The sequence below is a fragment of the Ciconia boyciana genome, chromosome 10 (genome assembly GCF_034638445.1).
Source record: "Ciconia boyciana chromosome 10, ASM3463844v1, whole genome shotgun sequence".
Taxonomy (NCBI): Eukaryota; Metazoa; Chordata; class Aves; order Ciconiiformes; family Ciconiidae; genus Ciconia; species Ciconia boyciana.
Genome location: NC_132943.1, coordinates 43,368,864 through 43,388,605, shown reverse-complemented (window position 1 = coordinate 43,388,605; position 19,742 = coordinate 43,368,864). Strand labels below are relative to the sequence as shown.

General features: G+C 48.9%; 1 protein-coding gene across 1 annotated transcript in view; it reads right to left on the bottom strand.

The window, feature by feature from the left end:
• Positions 1 to 1,500: 1,500 nt before the first annotated feature.
• Positions 1,501 to 19,742, bottom strand: part of TWIST2 (twist family bHLH transcription factor 2) — a 38,081-nt gene continuing 19,839 nt past the window's right edge. The window contains exon 2 of the mRNA XM_072875023.1: positions 1,501 to 2,242. The gene's annotated coding sequence lies outside the window, so the exon portion shown is untranslated. The remainder of the gene's footprint in view (positions 2,243 to 19,742) is intronic.

Here is a 19,742-nt window from a genome sequence, read left to right as displayed (position 1 = left end):
GCTGCATCGCATGACATCTGTTAAATTCACCTTCTTAAATGGTATTTTTGGCTCTGCTGGTACCAAAAGCCCAGACTGGGATGTCATTTACTTTTAAGAAAGCAAGAGCTTCTAATGGATGTGATGTATTTTATTCTATGCAACTGCGCTTGTTTTAAAATAAACATTTGACATTCAAGCTCTGAAACCTATCAGGCAATTAATGCATCTGATACACACATGTATGTTCTTGATTTGGCATGTTAAAATGTTTTTCTCTGAAGCTGGTTTAGATGGAATGACATGATTTATTTTTTAATGGCTCTAGACACCACAGTGGTGGTTGTTTTTTTCCCCAGAGTTGATTATCCTTCACCATCTTTTCTCCCCCCCCCCAATACATCACTCCCTGCCAATTTCTGAGCAGCTCTTTCTTACAAAGACCTGCTTTGCCTCTTGCTTTGCAAAGCCGAGTTGATAATCCCAACAACGAACACTGAGGCTCCCCAACTGCCTTTGCCAGAGACCTGCCCTTTAATCAATCTCTCTCTGTCACCTCGGTGTTTCAGCCCAGATGCTCTCAAGCTAACCAGCGTTGTTGTTAATCCAGCAGGGAAAGGGTGTGAGAACAAAAAGTCATTTGGGATAATTTAGCCCCACGTGTCCAGATCCACCATGGTTGTTCTTTAAAGGATTTTTTTAAAATTTTTTTTCAGAATGAGTTATTTTTTAAACACATTATTTATGACCTGGAAATTGAAACCTGGCTTCAGCATGAATATGACCAAGGGTCTGATGGGGCTCTGCAAGGCAGTGGAGGAAGGTTAGTGAGCACTAGCAAAGCCCACCAGTGTCTGCTCGCAGGGTGGAAGGTAAGTAGGAAGGAGAAGCAGATCAGCGACTCTGGGTGACCATTTCTGTAGCGCAACTGGCTTTTGTGGGTTATGCATCTCTTCTGGGCACAATATGCAAAGGCCTCTCTGGGTCACGGGCGCAGCTTTTCCGTCACTGTGTGTTCGTGCAGCACCTCGCACAGCGGTGTGCAGCCCCTCTTCTCTTTGAGAAATGCTTGCCCTTAGCATGCATGGTCTCCACCAGCAAGCGTGATGGAGACCAACTTGTCCTTACTCTAGCTGAAGGCAAGCGTGCAGACCGGTGGGTCTAATGCGTACCAAGATGTGTTGCATTTTGCTTAATAAAGGGCTCTGCTGAGAGCAGAAGCCACTCGAGCGGGGCGTTGGAGACCACAGTGCTGAAGAGGTGCATGCCTCCTCTGCAGCACCTGCAGCCTGAGCAAACCTCCTTCGCCAAGGAAATAACCAGCTACTCCTGGTACACGCAGGCAGACATCAGCCTGGACTAGTGATACTCATATCTTCCGCACCCCATCACCCACTACCTGGGAAACAGATTTTAGCCAAATCCGTGAGTGTCAAAACATTGCAGGGTGCAAGGAAGCGGCTCAGCTTCTGCTCGGAGCTGTGCAGTCAGGAATGTAAATCTCATACCCCCAGTAGCTGCATGACATCTTTATTTTTATTGGCAAGAGAAGCAGTATACACAGCGACATTGCAGTCTCTTAGCTCGTTAAAAATATCTCAATAAATAAAACAAATAAGCAACATATACACTGGAACAGAAAATGAAAAAAAAAAAAGGGGGGGTGAGCGGTAGCAAATCACGGAGCAATAAGGAAGAGGCGGTAGAGTGTGGAGGGCAGTCTGTAATCCAGGCTGTACTTGAAACAAATCATGCAGGGAGCTGGGGACATGGTGGGCTTTTTTCTTCTTTTTTTTTCTGAGAGCCTTGGTCCAGTTTTGACATTACTGTACAAGAAATCAGGTTTTGAATTTTAAAAAAATAGACAAAACCCCCCCCCCAAAAGAATACAGCTAAGGGGAAGTAAAATCTGAACCCAAAGATTTCTCATAAAGGTACTCCTGAATTAAGATTTTTCAGAAAAAAAAAAAGTAGAAATAAAACCAAACGCACAGACAGACAGACACAAAACCCAACAACAACAAACAACCAGGAATGTTGCTTCTCTTTTCTCTTTGGTCAGTCGCTTGGGGACAGATGTTGCAAAGGTTCAGACCGTTAGCTTTGGTGCTGTTTTCTGCTCAGTCTAAGTGGTCCGCAAGAGTTCAGAGCGAGGGAGGTCAAGAGGGGTCTTTTGGACCAATTTACTTGAGGTTGTTAAGGTTTCAGAAGCTACAAACTTGGATACATCCCAATTCCACTTCAGTCTCAGACACTGGACAGTCTGGGGAGAAGAAAAAAAAAAAAAAGAGAGAAGAAAAATAAATACACCAAATACAGGGCATCTTTCTGAGATATGTTGTCTCCTAAGTTCTTTTCCCCTACAAATCAAGGCAGTGGTTCGGCCACCTTGCTTTCAACCACGTTTTGAAACCTGCCCCTGGTCCCAGCAGCGTGGAGCCACATGGTTAATCCAGCAGCTGGGCGAGTTCCAACGCACCGGTAGCAGCCCTCACCACCCCTTAAGCAAGTGAATTGGGGAGATCGGATGCTCAGGCACCTGAGATGGGCTTTAGAAACCCCACCCACAGCAGCTCTAAGCTCCTTCTGCAAAATCAGGCAGACCCTGCTGGAAACAAATGCGTTTTCTTTCCATCCAGGGGTGACACATTTATGCAATACCTAAGCACATCCAACACCAACAAAAAAAATGAACCTAAACTTAACAATTCCTTTGACTTTTGGATGTATAGCCTGAGTTCAGAGCCTGGTAATGTCACAGCCTTTTTTTGCATTGTACTGTGAAATGATAAATCCATAGGCAGGAGCAATGCATCCATCAAAAAGGCCATATGCTGACAGCAGCGTCTCGAACCCCGAGGGATGTTGTGCTAAACCCCTGTTTTCCACGTGGTTCCTGGCGACCCAGCCCTGCGCATTGTCTCTCCTCTGCCCCGTTTATTGAGATGTGACAAGATGCAGCAACACGTCGGGGACCCCTGTTACCTGTGGGGTTTGCTCTGATCCGCGGCAACCTGCTGCTGCTCATTTGTGGGCTGGTGGGACAAACTCTGTGACCCAGCGGTGCCCATGGGAGATCCCGTCCAACGTGGGGGAGGGACAGCTTTGCAGGCGAGATGCTGTTTCTGCCTTCAGAAAGCCACTTCAGCTCATATATCAAAAAGCAGATATAATTATTTCCTCCCACTAAGGAAAGCTTCCATTTAGCTTATTTCCTTTCCTTTCCTTCTCAAAGTTATTAATTATCTAATTACAACCACATTCAGCAGACGAGCTCGGGACTTGACAGGCTGCCCAGGACCACTTAGGAAAGCTTAACTGCTTGGTGCGTGCGAGTGGCGGTGGTTTGTGTATGCGCACGTCTGACAGATGACAGGCTGGCCCTTTCCTCATGCTGGCGTTGCCGCAGCCCTAGCCGGGGAGGGACTCAGGAAAGGAAAATGAAATACAGAGAGGAGGAAGACACCATGGAGGGATTTTCTGCTTGAGCCTGAGGGCAACCTTTAAGCTCTGTTTCTTTTTTTAAATTATTCTCTCCAGCAAGCGGTGGAGGATGCTCACTGCCAGCTATGTGACAAATTGCTGTGCCCTGCTCTTCTCTGAACCCAGCTGCCGTGTAAAACAAGGTGAAACTGGGTAGAAAGCAATACTGAGCTGATCTATTTCCACTGATTTTTTTAAATCCCACCCAGGACTGGAGAGGTCAGCACAAAGCTGCTCTTAGAGCAAAGCCCGTGATTTGCAAGCCGACGTCTTCAACTCCGGGTGAGACACCCTGCTCTGGCTGCTGCTGCAGTGCGGGATCTCGTTTCCACTGGTCCTTTCTGGTTTCCAGCAGCTTTTTTGGCTCCGGCCAACTGGAAAAATGGGAATTTCACAGCAGCTCAGTGCTAACAGGGTGTTTTGGCTTCCCCATTACGGCGAGATGAATGAGTGCTGAGCGTGGTCTACCCTGTGGACAGCAGCGCTGCTGTGCCCCAGGGCTCTGGCATGGCTCTGCCGGGTCCCCTCCCGTGCTCCCGGGCTTAACCCATCCTTTCCCATCCCACACAGGGCACCAGGACCAGGGTCATGGTGGGCAGATGTGGCTGCCGTTCAGCCATCGCTTGGCTAACGCCTGGTTACCAGCCCTGGCAGGAGCAGATGATCTGGTAGGCTATTTCCACTGCTATTTTCTGTGATTATCCGCTGCACATTAAAGCAGCCTGTCTCAGCTGATGGAGCGATGTTGTGACCAGATACAGAGGTCACCCAGAGGAAGCTGCGATACCTGGCCATGAAGGGCCCCATCTTGACACGTGCTTGTGTTTCAGTTCACATTGTGTAACATTTTGCTGGTTGTTCTTACCACATGTTCTATATAAAATCCACATCAAAGAGTAAAACCTGCTCATTCACAGACCCAATCTGTCAGCACGAGAGAAGGAAAGAAGTGCACAAGATGAGAAACCGCCTCTGTGACCTACTCCCTCTGCTTCTTCTTCTCTGGACCGTTGGGAGGTTGGATGCTGACTGCTTTTGAAAATTGGGCTCTAAGTAGCAATTTTGAAAACAGGCAATTGGTAACGGAAGGAGGTGGGCATCTCCTTGTTGCACGAGGGATGTGCTTTGGAGGTGGGATGTGTGGAAACATGTCCACCGCAGGCAGAGAAGTGATGAGACGTGTGATGTCTGCACCCGACCTGTTCCTCCTCGGTTACCCTCCTCCAGGCCACTCGAATAGAGGAGTATTGTGCTAAAAACCTGATAGCATCCCATGTGGAGCTTTGTAAGGTGAGGGGACTTCAGTGGCTTCTCAGTTTGCTTAAAAAAGCGCTATGTATATTGGAGAAATTATACTCTGAATCTGGCTTGTGATCCTCATGTCCCAAACCTGGTCCTTGCTCGCTGCACAGTTCGAGTCTTGCAGGGGGAGGGAGGATCAGCTCCTGGCTGGGGAAGATGGATAATACCCCAAAAAACCGGGGGGCTGGTCTTTCCTCCTCTCCTACCCAGACCCTTTGCGGTGGCTGCCGCCTCCTGCTCCTTGTTTCTGGAGAGCCAGCGCCTTGTGCCTGGGCCCCCAGCAGGGCTGGCTCTGATCTCCCAGCTCGTCCTACACCAAAAGGGGAAGCACTGCCCCGCTTGCCTTCAGGAGCTATAAAATGAGTCACCAGAGCCCTTCTGGCTCCGTCCCCTCTTAAATTATAGAGAGCTTTTCCATAATGATTTTGTGCTTTAATGGACCCTCCCAAGGTCATGCTTCATGTTTATGATCCTTTAATCCCGGAGGGGCTCAGCAAGGCGTTCGTCGAAGCCTGCCAAGGCACTCAGCTGGCGGCTACTCCTGTGGCACTTCTCAGCTCCGCTCCCACGAGCCGGACCCACGGAGGTTTCCTAATGCAATCCTGCAGGAACGGCTGCAGGTTTCCCCTACGGCAGCGGAATGACGGGGTATGGATCTATGGGACTTACTCTTAAAAGAAGCAGCAAAGCCCATAGCGGATTTCACGGGGCGGGGGCAGAATTTCTTCCTGGCACTAAGCTGGTGTGGTAGGACAGCAGAACCTTGCAGAGCTTAGTTTTAATCCCAGCTCACCCACAGTTTTGCTGTGTAATTGCTCTCTCTGCATGTGCCTTAGCTTCCCTGGTTGGGAAATTGCAGTACATCCCTTCCTCTCTTACACTGTGTGTGGGATTTAATCAACCGGTGCCCACGAGGCACACTGTGACTCTCCAAGGTATAGCTGAAGGGCATAATACTATATTATAACAGTGCATGGTTATAGTACCTGGACTGAGAGATGATATACGGTGAAGCTCTCTGCTGAACACAGTTTCCAAGCATTTCTCTGACCCTGTAGCTTGTAACACAGAATATAGTTGTTATGCACTGCTACATCGCAGACCCAATGCAGTTTCCGCTGTACAGTGAGCTGAGGGCTTGCTGCTCTATTTTTCCCTTGCTTTAGGAGCACTCCCCAGCCCCATAAGGAGCATTCCCCAGCCCAAGAGCACAGCGTGGAAACCACGAGAGCCAAGAGCTGCAGGCTTGATGTAAGGTGGCAGCAAGAACACACCCCTGGTTGCAGGAAATTTTGCAACTGGTCCCCAAACTCCTTGCTATAGGATTAGGGTGGTTTTGGTTACAAAGGGATTGAAATAATTTCCATAACATGGTCAAGAGTGCAAATGAAATATGAAATGCAGCAAAACCATTTCAGTTTTCTTTTTTTTTTTTCTTTCTTAAAGGATGCTTTTTCAACTTCTTTTAAAGATGAGAATGTAAAAAAATGGTTCTGTGCCCGGGGCCCAGCCTCTCTCCCTCTGCATGGGCTTCAGCCAGCCAAAATCCCTGTCAGGAAGGTGTTGGCCCACCTCCTTGCCTTGTGTTTGGGGCTGGGGTCAGGCAGGGAGGAGGGGATGAGGGGTGTGAGCGTCAGCGTGGTGCAGCACACACCAGCTGCTTGCCCTGCGCCAGCTGGTACTGATTTCAGCAGTCACCAAGAAGTTTATAGACTGTTTCCTCCCCCCTTCCCCTTCAACTTGGGCAAGTAAAAACCAGTATGGGTTAAAGCCGAGACCCTGGCCCCACTCCGTGGGTTGGTGCGGGGCACGCTGCCTGTGGGCTGACGATGCTGCCTTCGGGCACCTCCGAAGTGGATGCAGTTTCTGAATGAGCACGCTTGCTGAATGGAGTTTGAATTGCAGTAACAAATTTCTTATAAGTGACACGGGTGGGCACACTGCTCGCCGACCCCACGTGTGGCTGCCCCAGCGGTCCCAGCCAGCTTCCCCATGGGTCCGTGTTGTCCCGACAGCTCCACTGCCTTTGGCACCATCCCTGCCACTGTGTTTTGCCTCCTTTGAAGTGTCTCTCCCCAGACTGCGCCTGCTCTTTAGGCATCCCCACAACATTCATTTTAATGGGATGTTAACTTCAAAGGCTGGGTTTTTGCAGGCTGTGGAGGTTTGGAGCGGGGAGCGGCATTGCTGCGAGGTGGGCTGGCGAGCAGTGGGGCTGCCTGGGGTGAAGAGGTAGGACGCAAGCAGAGCAGGCAGCGTTGCTGGGCGCAGGCGACGAAAGAGCTCTGCCATCTTCCTCCCCAGGAAACAAACCCACACCGAGGAAGCAAGTGTTAAACCAGACCACGAGAAGGCACTGAGCAAACTCAGCTGGAGATCCCCATCGCCACCATCTCAAAACTCATCATTCCAATATGAGAATAACCAGAAGGGATAAATACAGGGACACATACAACAAAAGCCTACTCAGGCTATCACTAGTCCTGGCTGATAATGAAGGCTTTATTGTGCTAGGTGCTGCACAATAGCTGGTAAGAAGTTACGGGGACATTACAGCGTGGATGGGGAAGGAGAAGTCCCCTGTTAAGTTCGATCTGCTTGGTGATAACGCCGGAGCAGAACACGCATGTCAGGCAGTGACCTCTCTGGTTGTTGTTACCCAGATGTGTACCTTCAGGGCTGGAGACCCTCTATATGTTTATAAAGAGGAGGAAAATGTGACGTAGGTGAGTTATTCTGGAATAGTCCGACCACTGGGTTCAAGCAATGGTGGGGTACAACACAAAGGAGGACGCTCCTGCTCTAGAAAAATCAATAAAATGTTTCAGTCAGCGCTAAGTAGCAGCTGCCCTTAATATTTTTCAAAATAAATAAACGCGGCTAGTTTGGTTATTGCATTATGTCATACCCCCGGTACGCCTGCCCACCGCACCAGCGCTGCGTGCGTCCTGCCCCGTAGGCACAAGGACGGGGATGGGAAAAACAACAACGAACAATGCAAAACGTGACTTGGGGGCGCACGTGTCGGCCCCCGTGCCTTCGGAGAGAAAAGGTCAGCATGGGCTAGCATGAATTATTGAAATGCCAAAGCAAGCAGCTCCAGAAATTGGGTTGTTCTTTTTTAGATAAGGAAACGCCAAGCTGGAGGGGAGGATGAATCTCAGCGTCTTGACTCTCAGGCCAGAAAGTCTGAATTTGGATTATTTCTGGACGTGAGAGCCCCGTCTTGCCTGGCTACCGGGACGGTGGGGTGGATGCGACCCACAGCAGGCAACCCGGGCTCCTGAGAGCATCCCGTGCTCCTCTCTCCGCACCCTGTGACCCAGCTCAACCCTAGATTTGCCAGCCAATGGGACTGCCATTAAGACCTATGTGGCAGCTTGATGTGCAGAGGTCTGAGACACCCAGGAGGCTCTTGCTGGGGACACAGAAACCACCTAACCTGGTGGGGGTTGTCATCATCATGGGCAGGGTCCCTACACGAGGTGCTCACTGCCGAGCACTCCCAATTCAGCCCTTAACCTTGCTCATTCCTGAGCGTGGTGAGCTGGGGACCATCGCTTCCAGCTGCCTTAGGAACGACTGCTTTAAAAGAGCATATGGCAAGTATCAATCATAATATCCATGCTCAGGTTTGTACGCTTTGCCTTCCAGCATCCCATGTTCTTTTATCTGCTTATAACCTTCTGAAACTCATGCTGCTTGAGCTGAAAACTTTGCGTGCCCAACGGTGATTCCTCTTTCTTGTCGTTGTTTTCGTTTTCTGGAGCCTAGGCAAAAACGGTCCAGCTGTTTTGGAGCACAGGGAGAGTGGAAAACAGCGGCGCTCCAAAATGCTGAAGGCTTCCCTGCGACAGTGTGTTGGAGGCTGGGACAGCAGCGGGTAGAAAGCTGAAAGGCAGCGTGCAAATCGCCCGGCATGCAAAGCGGCGTCCCACCTGGACCTGGAGGAAATTAAGTTTGTTTTGACCTAGTTCCGAGCCTCCCAAAATCGCTTTCCACTATGCACGGACTGAGTGTTTCTGTGAGCCATATGAAGCAGACCTAAGGCAGGAAGCATGGGGAGTGATTTTGGCTTGGCTTTTATCACAGCGCCGTTAAACTTGCAGCCACCGTGAAGCAGCAGAGACGTGCTAGGTTGAAGGCAAGGTGGTGGCTGCCAGGAGCTGGCTTGGACCTGGGCTCACAACCAGCACGCTGGGACAGCAACGTACACAGGCAAAACAGGTATTTGCTACCTGGATGAGGTGACGTGTTCCCAGCAGAGTGCCTGGCCAACTTTAGCAAACCAGCATGGCTCCTTAACCCTGGGAGGTGGGATGCCTCTTGCCTCCCTCCTGCCTGAAGAAGCACCTGGTGTCACGCAGCAAGCTGAACTTAAGGTGTGCCCAAGCGCAGGCTGTGCACGCAGCCTGGCCTCTCTCCCGCCATGCCCACAAACCCCCTGAGCCCTCCTACGAAGGATCCTCTTCACCTGATGCTGTCCTCCCTCTGCCTGCTTCACCCCAAAACAAGAGCAATTGCTCCGTAGGCGAAGGCAGCCCCACTTGTTTCTAGAGTTTGTAGAGAAAATTTTGCTCTATCAGTCAAAACTGGATGTCAGAAGGTGATGTCAGAGTGACGCCAGAGCAATTTTCAAAGGCTTTTCAATTCTGCAATTCCCATGCTGAAATTTCTGCATATAACTTGTATCAAAACGGCTAAAACCCAAATCAAAACACGTGGAAAATTCCAGCTGAATTCGTCAATCTTTAGGTGTGATTATGGAAACATGGGTCTCTGTTCTGTTTAAGGATGGGAAAACTGTATCTGCACATGTAGTGGTTGTGTTTATGCGTGGTTTAATATATGCTCAAATATTTTTATAGCAAAGGCAAAGGAAGAAAGGCTCTGCTGTTATGCGTATAGTGTACATAAAGCTATACTCGCTGCAGGCATTGGCTGGATCCATACCAAAGGGATATTCTCAAATTATCTTATGGAGTTGTCAGCTGTCCCCAGAGCCAAAATAGACAGTAGCATATATTTGAAATGTAAAACATTTTTGTGATTTAGATGGCACAAAAATGCAACTTTTTAGGAAAAGTACCGTATTGCTTAGCCACAGCAGGACCTTTGCGAGCAGGTAAGCATGTGCACTCCCGCGTGGGAAAAGCCGCGGGTGGAGTGGCACAAGTGCGTGGCAACCCCTGAGAAGGATGGAGAGCCGTATTTCGGAAAGCCATTTCCCAGGGTGCCTGGGTGGGGCAAACCAGATGGCGGCAGCGTGAGGTGGGACACCGACGCTTTGGTTGCGTCCTTGAGCGCATCTACCTTGCTGCCTACGCATCTGCCTGGGAAACCAGCCCGTACTTGCTTGTGCAATAGTCCCTGGGGATCCCCAGCTGCAATGCAAGGGGCTGGGGGACCTCTTTCTGAACACAACTGGAGGCGAGCAGCAGAGGTGAGGCACGAAGGGGAAACTGAGGCACAAAGGAATGGCACCTTAAAATAGCAGAAATCTCTTGATTTTTAGGGCATTTTCCACCACAAAAGGCTAAAAAGATGGCGATGGGGAATAAATTTTCATCCTGATGGTTGCTTTCTGCCCTCCGGGGAGTCTTTGTGGCTGTGGCACTGACCCCTCCATGGGCCGGGAAAGGAGAGAGCCCGAATGTGCGGCCGTCCCTCAAGCAACGGAAAAGGCAGCAGGGCCAGCCTGCAAGGCTTCAGAGGGGAGGAAGCAGCGGAGAAAGGAATTCAGATAACTGTGTACATGGGGGGGGGCGTGGAGAGAGGGCCAAAATCAGATCTAATGCTGCGGGTACGGACAGACTGAAACCAGATACCCTGGCTTGTGTTTTTCTGCCTTTGCTGGTATGAACCTTTATCAACCATCCGCTCTTGAAGTCTCCCAGATGAAGGAAAGCCACAATTATGTGCATCTTACAGCTGGGAAACCATTTAAAAACATATCCCTCACAGTTGTTCATTCCTGAGCCACAGGGCTGCCCCCTGCTATCACCAAACGTACCCCTCACTGTCTAGAGGAAAGCCTCTAATCTAATTTACCCCAGGATTTTCAGACCTTGGAGGATTTATCTGCCCATGGCTGATCCGAGGGAAAACATCCTCCCTGCGTCTGATGGCTCCCTGGTTTGTTATCGGGAGCGTAACTAGCTGTTTGATGGGGATGTGGCATAAGAAAAAGGAGATTTAAGACTTTTCTCCTCCCTCAGAGACTGTTTCTGTCTCCCCAGCCCATCTTGCCCACCGTCAAGAAAGGTCGATGGCTTGCTCACACCTCATTGTCTGGGAAAAATTGCGGCGATGAAAGATCCTAAAGAGGCAATGCCAAGAAAAGAAACCAACGGGAGAGCCCGTGGCCCTGGTGCCTCGTGCCCGTGCCTCGTCCTGGCCAGCAGAGCAGGACGGAGCACACCCACAAGCCCGGGGATCGGACTGGCTGCCAAAAACGGTTCCTCACCCACCGCTGAAATAAATCTGAGGCACTGGTGAGTCCTCCTCTCCTAAATAACTACCCACAGCAGAAAGAAGTGGATTGATTCAATTTTTTTAAAAAAAAGAAGTGTAATGTCAGCAAGCAGCCAATATTGATTGAAAAGACTGAATAATGTTGCTTTCAATCCTTTTTTTCCCCCTCACTCTGCTGAAGAAAGGCTCATTGGTGCCCATGGCCACCCATCTAAATAGACATTGTCTGTGGAGTAGATGTCAGGGCGTGCTGGCCTGGAAGAGCTGCCAGACCTGTACGGTGCTTGAGTCCAGTTCAACAATGCTGCAATGTATTTGTCACTGTTTATTTTTTCTTTCCTTTTCACCAGATTTTTTTTTTAATTAAAAAAAAAAAATTAACAAAATGTAGAAAACTAACACTTTAGAAGTGCATGATATGGATCATTGAATGATAAACCATTCTGTGTTTATCAGAATGGCCTGCATTTCAAACTGTTATTAATCTATAATCTATGGGCTTGTCTATTAACATAATACTCAGCAGTTAGTTGACTGCTTTTGAGTGCCATATACTTTACTATTTTGGTATCTATCATGCAGCTGACCTTCTTGCACCCAGTGTGGATTTAAAGGTGGAAAATGAGCTTTCCCATTCTTCCAGCTTCAGGCACACCTCTGCAAGGCTAAACTACCTGGAGCAACAGAGGTGTCTCTGGTACCAGAGGAGGCTGAGACCCTCACAAACAAGTTTAACACCTCCGCATGCTCTGATCTCGATTTTTCCTTAGCTCCTGATAACCGAGCTATTGGGATTTCCTTGGGGCTTCAGTTCCTTTCCACTTGAGAAGAGAGAGATGCCCACCAAAGAGAGAACCTGAACATCTGGTGCAGCCCCGTCCTGGACCTGTAAGATGCCTGCAAGCTCAGAGCTCCCCTGGGAAGCCAGCTCTGCCCCGATGCGAATCGACATAGCCCACCGGTGCCCATCAACGTGAGAAAGCCAAGGTGGCCTCCGTCATCCCCAGAAACTCGTGGGCTCAACCACTTCCCATGGAAAAACTTGCCCTTTGGGGCCCCGAAACACCTAGAGAAAGCCACTTCTTCAGCATTTCGGCTTGTGGCTGATTGCTCTAGCCCGGATAAAATCAGTCACCTGGGGCTGGCCTCACGGCAGGGAGGAGAAGTGAGAGCTCTGCAAGGAAGCATTTTGCTGCCGGGACGCTCAGGGTTTCTGTGTTATGTCCTGCCTCTCTACAGCAACCTCCAGGCAGTTAGTAATGTTTGCTCCAAGGTGCTGTGTCCCTCCTTCACCAGAAAATTAAACAAAACAAAACAAAAAAGCTTTAAACAGGAAGGAGCCCCCCCCAAGGAACATTTCCCCCAGCCCTGCACTCCTCCACAGCCCGAGCATCGGCCTCTGCGGGGCAGTGGGGTTTGTCGCAGCTGGAGGAGGAGGTAGGTTTGTGGGAGCCCCTTGTTAAAATCTTGGCAGCACATCACTGAAAGCGCGGCTAGAAATTGCCAAAAGGCGGAAGCTGCTAATGAGCAGTTGGAGCAGGAAAAAGCAGAGCTGCTTCGACGTCTGAAAGGACCATCTAAGCTCTGTCCTCAGCTCTGCCCAGCTGCCTCGTGGGTGGCTCAGAAGAACAAGCACTGGGGGACACCACCAGCATCTCCTGACCCACGAAAGGGCGAGTGGCCAGGGAAAGCCAGTGGCTGGGGGCAAAGAAGGACAGGAGGGAGCTGGCCACCACCAGCCCTCCCGGCTAACAGAGCAGCAGAGAAAGCCCACTGCTGTTTCTTTGGGCTCATCTCCTCTCCCCAGAGGCACGCACACATGAGCATGGCTTTGCACAAGAAAGGTGTGGAATAAAGGAGCAGGGAGGGGGAAAAAAGGCAGGGAATGAGATGTTCTTCTTGGGCAGCTCAAGTAAAATATATGGAGCTGGGGAGGAGAGGTAGCACACATGCATACGTGCCCTTAAACTGTGGCTGAAGCTGGTGAGGCTCGTACTGAGGATGAGGACAGTCATTTCAGGTCTTCCTCTGCCTTGTGAGCCCCCGATCCTCCAGCCTCTGGGCTTCTCAGGTCAATACAGGCTCCAGCTGCCAGACCACAAGCAATTCTGGGCAGGCACTCGGTTCTACCTGCCTGAAATGCACACCCGCTACCCACCTGGGCCAACCAAAGCAGTGCCAAAGCGATGGAAATACGTTATGTAGGAATCAGGTAAGGAGGGCAAAGCTGTTATGGATGGGCCATATACTTCTACTGAGATGCTCACAGCAAAAGCCATGCGCAAATCTTATCCTGCACAAATACAGCTTGCAAGCTAAGGCTTAATTTATTTTAGGAGACAGCTGCATGACCTGTTGTTACAGCTTAATGACTTATGCCATCAGCTGGGCTACGATGACTGACCATGTATTTGCACTAAGCTGTTTGGAAAGTAAAATATATTGGTGTTTAAGACAAACATGTTCTTGTAGGCTGATTGAGACTATCTGGGAGGAAAATATCAATAGGAACATGGTTGTCTTCCTCTTAGAAACATGTGAAGACCGTGGCTTTGGGCAGCTGGCGCCGCATGCAGCATGGTGCGCAGCATGTTCTGACAATGCTGGCAGTCAGTGTGAAATGTGTCTCTGGTCCCTATCCGTCTCTGCAGGGATAAACACAACTGAGATATGAAAAAGGCTGTAAAAATACCCTTTTGCCTCCACCCCATTTTAGAATAGCAAAGAGTATTGGACAAAGGGAAACCTTTTCTCCTCCCCGCTGTGTTCCTGCCAAAATAATACAAATTCGAGGAAAAACACCTTCTCTAAAAACAAATATATACATCTGCAGCTTTATTCTTTTTCCAAGGGAACTCTTTCGGTCTGGCCTGCTCAGCCAGCAGTTTCCCTGCTCTCTTTATTTTTCCTGCGTGCAGCAAGTATGCAGCTGCAGTCTGCAAACCTCATGAGTGGCAGCATCCCTGCGGGAAGCGAGAAGCATCGTTCTCTGGCTCCGGGGCTGGGACTGGGCACCGGCAGGTCCTACCCCATGGACGAGACCTTTCTGACCCATTTCCCCACTTTACCTGTCCCTGCCTCGTTTAGATTAGGTACTTTGGGAGCAAGTCTTGCTGTGTCCATACATAGCTGAGCACAAGGAGGAACAGCCTCAGCTTTTTTTCATCAGTGCAGCACAAAGACTCTGTAATAACATCGACTCCTAAGAGTAAATCAGCAAGTGGATGATAGCAGCCATCCGTTATGACTGACTCAACTACATGGATTAATGCCAGTGGAATTAATAACAACAACAAACCCCCTGCTTTAAAAGCATCTATGGTTTAAACTCCTTCCTTTAAAAAACCAAAAACCAAAACCCAAAAAACCTGGGGCCACCCACTAAAAAGCAGAGACAGTTTGCATAAAATCAATGGCATTTCATGGGCTTCTGTGAACAATCTGCGGGACAGGTACGAATGCCTTACGAAGTCGGGGTGCTTTTTAATGTTCGATACAGTCACTGACAAATAGCAGCTGAAACACCTGTAGGCCAGATGTGCACAGCTGTACGTGCGCTGCTGCTGATCAATCTTCAGATTACATCACGCTCCAGATGCCTGACTTCAGAAACGCTTGGAAGGCAGAGCTGGAGCGAGCGAACAGCGAGCTTAGGCATTTCTTTCTTCCTGACGGCGAGGCCGTGCCTCCTCTGCACGCAACGCCGAGCCCTTTTTTTTTGTCACCTTGAGCTGCACAATGTAACCTCAAAGCAAATAGAGGGGAAACTCCAACCAGCCTTATGGGGAGAGACATTGGCATCCTATAGCCAGGGATAATGCCTCTGCATGAATAACGTGCTGGGGAGATGGACTACGTACTGTCCACTCTGTGTTTCTACCACCTGAAACCCAAAAAACCATCAACACCTTCCCTTGAATTGGTTTATTCTGGTGTTTCTCCACACTGCAACACATGGCACAGCTCCGCCGTCTCTCTACGGGCACACATGTGTGTGCATATGTAAAGGAACTGCTGTGAAAGTCAAACAATTTTAATTTTCAGTGGATTCATTCCCTGCTAGAAGTACGGCACTTGTGCCTATAACACTGGGAAGCAAAACTTTGCCTGCCATGAGAGAGACTTGGAGGTGACTGCTGAAAAAAGACCCTGTTTTTTTTGCATTGGAAGTGGGGAAGAAAGTTTTCCCTTTGCTGCATGAAGCTGTGTTTGCTCTTCAAAATTGGCAAACAGATGGTGGGTCAGACTCCCTGAATCTCGGGGGATTTAATCCTCAATTTTTACACTTATGGATCTTTACAGAGCACCACAAAAAGCCCCTAACGTGAAGAAGCAGTATTCCCCTGTTGCCTTGGCCAGCATGCTCAATGTCACCATGCCTGGGTTTTGGCAGAGCCAGGACTCGCATCCTGGGTGACGTTCCCAGATGTTTGCAGAGGAAAGCGTGCTATGCTGGCATCTCCCCCCTAGCATGAGGCAGCGTTTGAAGAATGTGCCCTCGCTCACCACATCCTGGTCCCCAAAGTCGGTGACCGCAACCGCTTGGCCCCATCCCGGCAGCGTTTCACAGGGCGGCAGGTGCAGGTTTTTGATAACCACCCAGGCTCTGAGTAATGGCGTTGATTCAGTCTATGTGTTACTAATCTCCCAGGACTTTCAGAGGGGATTGTACCAGGCCAGGTCTCCATCTGGGATTAATCAACACAGCTTCATTGAAGTCAAGGGGCCAAATTCTCACTTGGAATAAACCAGCTTAACTCCACTGCAGTCAATAAACCTACTCTGATCTTTTTTATGGCAAGAATAGTCCAACTCTTTAAAGTACGTGGGGTTACAGGGTGTTGCCCTCATGCAGAGGGAGTTACATTTTTATACGCCAAACAGTCCCGCCGGGGTAAGAAGTACTTGGCATCGAGTAAGGCACTCCGGCGTGTACCGGTGATGTTAACCACACCGTGCTTCAGAGAAAGCCACTGGCTGACACGCGGAGCTGGGGCGAGCACAGCTCGGGACAGGAGCCCCGCTGCACACCAGGGCAGCTGCATTCACCTTTTGGGCACCCTGTAAGTAACCGATGCTAACACCATGCCTGTGGGACGGGCTACAGTGACCTTGAATACCTGTGCTGGTAGACCACGGCTTGCTTTGCATTTGTTATCTGCTAGTGCCCAGACGCTCTTTCTCTCTGTCTTCGGTGGTCTGACAGCTCCATTAACATGGACGCAAGCCTGGCAAGAGCCGTCCTGGGTCCTGCATCTTTCCTGGGCCATTTCTTCCAGCCTTTGCTGCATGTACTGCACTGTACAGTCCTTCTCATGAACTTTACAGCTTTCGCCTTCCATGCAGATAGCATTGCCCATGCTTAAAACCAGCCCTCTGGATTTCAGCCTGAGTCCTTTCACGCAGTGGCTGCTCTTTAGTTTAATAAGCCCCTTCCTCCTCCACCTTGGTGTTTCTAAGCAGCCCTGTCACCCCCTCTCCTCTGCCCTATCTCCGTGCCAGCCTCTTCTCAAGGCTGACTCACTGCTGCCTGGGGCTGCCCCACACAGCTTTGCATCAGGGGACTTTTGCAGGACAAGTGGCAGGAGGTAAGGTTACTTGTATGGCTAGAAGGAGTTTTGGAGTCTGTAGGGGGGTTTTTTTGTGTTTGAATATGTTATGCTTCAGTACAGTCTTGTTTGCTTTGCTTCAAACCTCTTGGCTGGCTCAGATCCCACAAATGCTTGAAGGTCTGTGTTGTTTTTTGGCTGTGTTTGTGCACCTCGGGCTGTGGTGGCTACCAGAGGGGCTCCTAAATAAGGTAACAGCAAGGCTTTTTGGACAGAATATTACCATGGGCAATAACATGGCAGCTATAGGGAATAATGTGGCAGTGAATCTCCCTTGGGGCTGGTCATGGATGAAATATTTTATCTTTTTTTTTTTTTTTGGTTTCTGATGTCGCCATCCTTCTTTGGGAGCGTGGTCTCCTGAGGAGATAGCAGTAACCCGCTGGTCCCTGTCCGGGCACTGAGCAACCATGAATCACTCATTTTTTCCAAGACTCATAAGGATAGCATCATTGCTTATAACTTGGCTTGACGTTGGCCAGCTGCTTTACAGGCTTTCCTGAAATTGTTATGTGGGTGATGCCGGGCAAGCAAGTAACGGGAAGCAGGAGGGAGAGCGATCTTACTCACAACCTCTTTAGCAACACGTTTCCAGCCTGGATGGTGCTGTGAGGTCCCCAGGATGAGAGCTGCCCAACCCACTGCTCTGCTCCAGAAGCCTGCACTCTGATAAACTAATGTCCTGAGGGTTTTAATTTCCTCTGCAATGAGTAACTAATCATTTTTTTTTTTTTTTTTAATAAGCATCAGTGAGCTGGGAGCGGACACCAAAGGTGGTGTATTCTGCTTGCTGTCTACCAGCTTTCTATGTTGCTGTTTCATGTTTTTTTTCTATAAATTTTCTATGAATAAGCTATCCTGCAGACACTTCAGAGCTCTCATGTCAGTTTTTCACCACACTTCTGGAGTTTATGGCTTCACGAGAGGTAAAGCATAGAGTTGATTGCTCCCTTGCTGCTGTTTTTCAAAGGGGAACAAAAAGTCTCACTCCAGCAAGTTCAAACTCCTGGAGAAAGAAATGTGCAAAGATGAAATCTCTCTGCTAAAGGAGCAAAAAAGTCAGCGTGTCCTTAGCTTGCCTCCATTTAGTGAAGTATTTAATCACATGCCTAATGTCTAAATGTGTGCCGTTAGCCCTGCTGACTTCAATGTGGTTTAGCACATGCACTAAGGATGTGCAATGTGCTTTGCTGGATCAGAACAGGATAGCAAATGACTACCAAGAACTTGAAGGGTATGCAGCATGCACACAGAAGCCTAGAAAAAGCTCTGGAAAATTGGGTTACATGGTCTTTTCCAGTCTGTCATTCTGCAAAAGGCAGATGTACATTTTATTGACTGCAATTGTCAGGGTTTTTTGGATTTGGGTGATTAAATGAATGGGTTAAGTCAACATTTTCAACCAAATTGCTGTGTGGATGACTCAGCTCAACGCCAGCTGGCTGGGCTTGTTTAGGTTTGCCAGCTGCAAGCTGGACTTGTTTGAACCTTTGAGTCTGAACTCTGCTAGGTTCCCACTGAGCTAATAACCTACGTTACTGCGATGCCAATGCAATCTCCTTTCTGGGGGGAGGAAGAGGAGCTCTCTGCATCTGTTAAAAACAAAGACTTTGTGCTTTGACTTTGGCAATGCTGTTCCTCTCTGAATTTCGCAAGCTGTCGTAGGATGTGCAGACCTGTGCTAAGCGTGTGCTCCTGTCAGTCAGGGGCTTGCTCTGAAGCTGCTGCTGGTGGGCTTCTCATCTGACTGCTTGGGTCTGACTGGTGTTGAACAGCTTTTCTGCTCTAGACAACTGAGTTTTACATGTGGCTTACGTTTGCAGTACAGCAAAATGTTTTCTTAAGCTTCTTATTCCCCAGGTTAAAACTGCATGTGTATGTTTGTGAAGCATGAGGGAGGCTGGATGTTACATCTGGTAATTGCAGTGGAAGCTTTAAAGGCTCATTAAGAAATCAAATTGAGTGCAGGTAGGGTATGTGGAAGTACTGATCTATTTCTGCCCAGAGGAGTGTGCGTGCATGCTTCTACATGCAGTACACAGATCATCTCTGATACCGTGCTTAGACTTTAAGTATACTGCAGGTATGGAGGAGTATAGGATGCCTACTGACTTCATTCAAGCAATTTTCACTCCTCTGCTTTTTACCAGTTAAAGATGCTTTTGTTTTCTTTTGAAATTTCTGGTTGCAACTCTTATTCAGGCACAGATGTGTCTCATCATATCTAGATGTACGCTGCACACTTCCCCCACACGTGTATGCACCCATAATACAGCACTTGCCCCTATCAGTAAATATTGGCGTGCATGTATATACATACATGTAATACTGTAAAGTTGGTGTTCAGCTATTAGGGAGCACAACCATAGGGATACCACTGACAACCAAGGAGATTCTGGTTTTAGACGTTACACCTTGTGGAGAGAGCCTCCTCTTCTGCCTGATCCTCAGTTCTTAGCACATGAGATTAGCGGTATTTCTTACTACATCCTCACTTGAAAGGTAAATGGGTTTCTAAGGATCAGCAGTTCCTCGACTTAAAGGTTCCCTAAAAACAACACTTATTTAGATCAACATTAATAAATGAGTGAATGAAAAGAAGTTTTAGGAGATGGGCTCAGTTAGACTGGCTGGTTCTTGTGGCACATGCTTTTTCCTTGAAGGTGGAAGAAGTAAGAAATGCAAATGGAAAGGAACTCATAAGTTTCCCCTACCTGAATATGAGTGCTGCAGCTAGGAAGGATAAAGATCCTTACCCAGAGCAACGTGCCTGGCTGGGAGCTGGGCTCTGCAGCATGCCTGAAGCTGCAGCCCACTTGAACTGCAGCTGGAAACCTTCCAGCAATGCAACGTGCTTCTGTCCCTGCGGGACTGGCAGGAAATCTTTGGAATCAG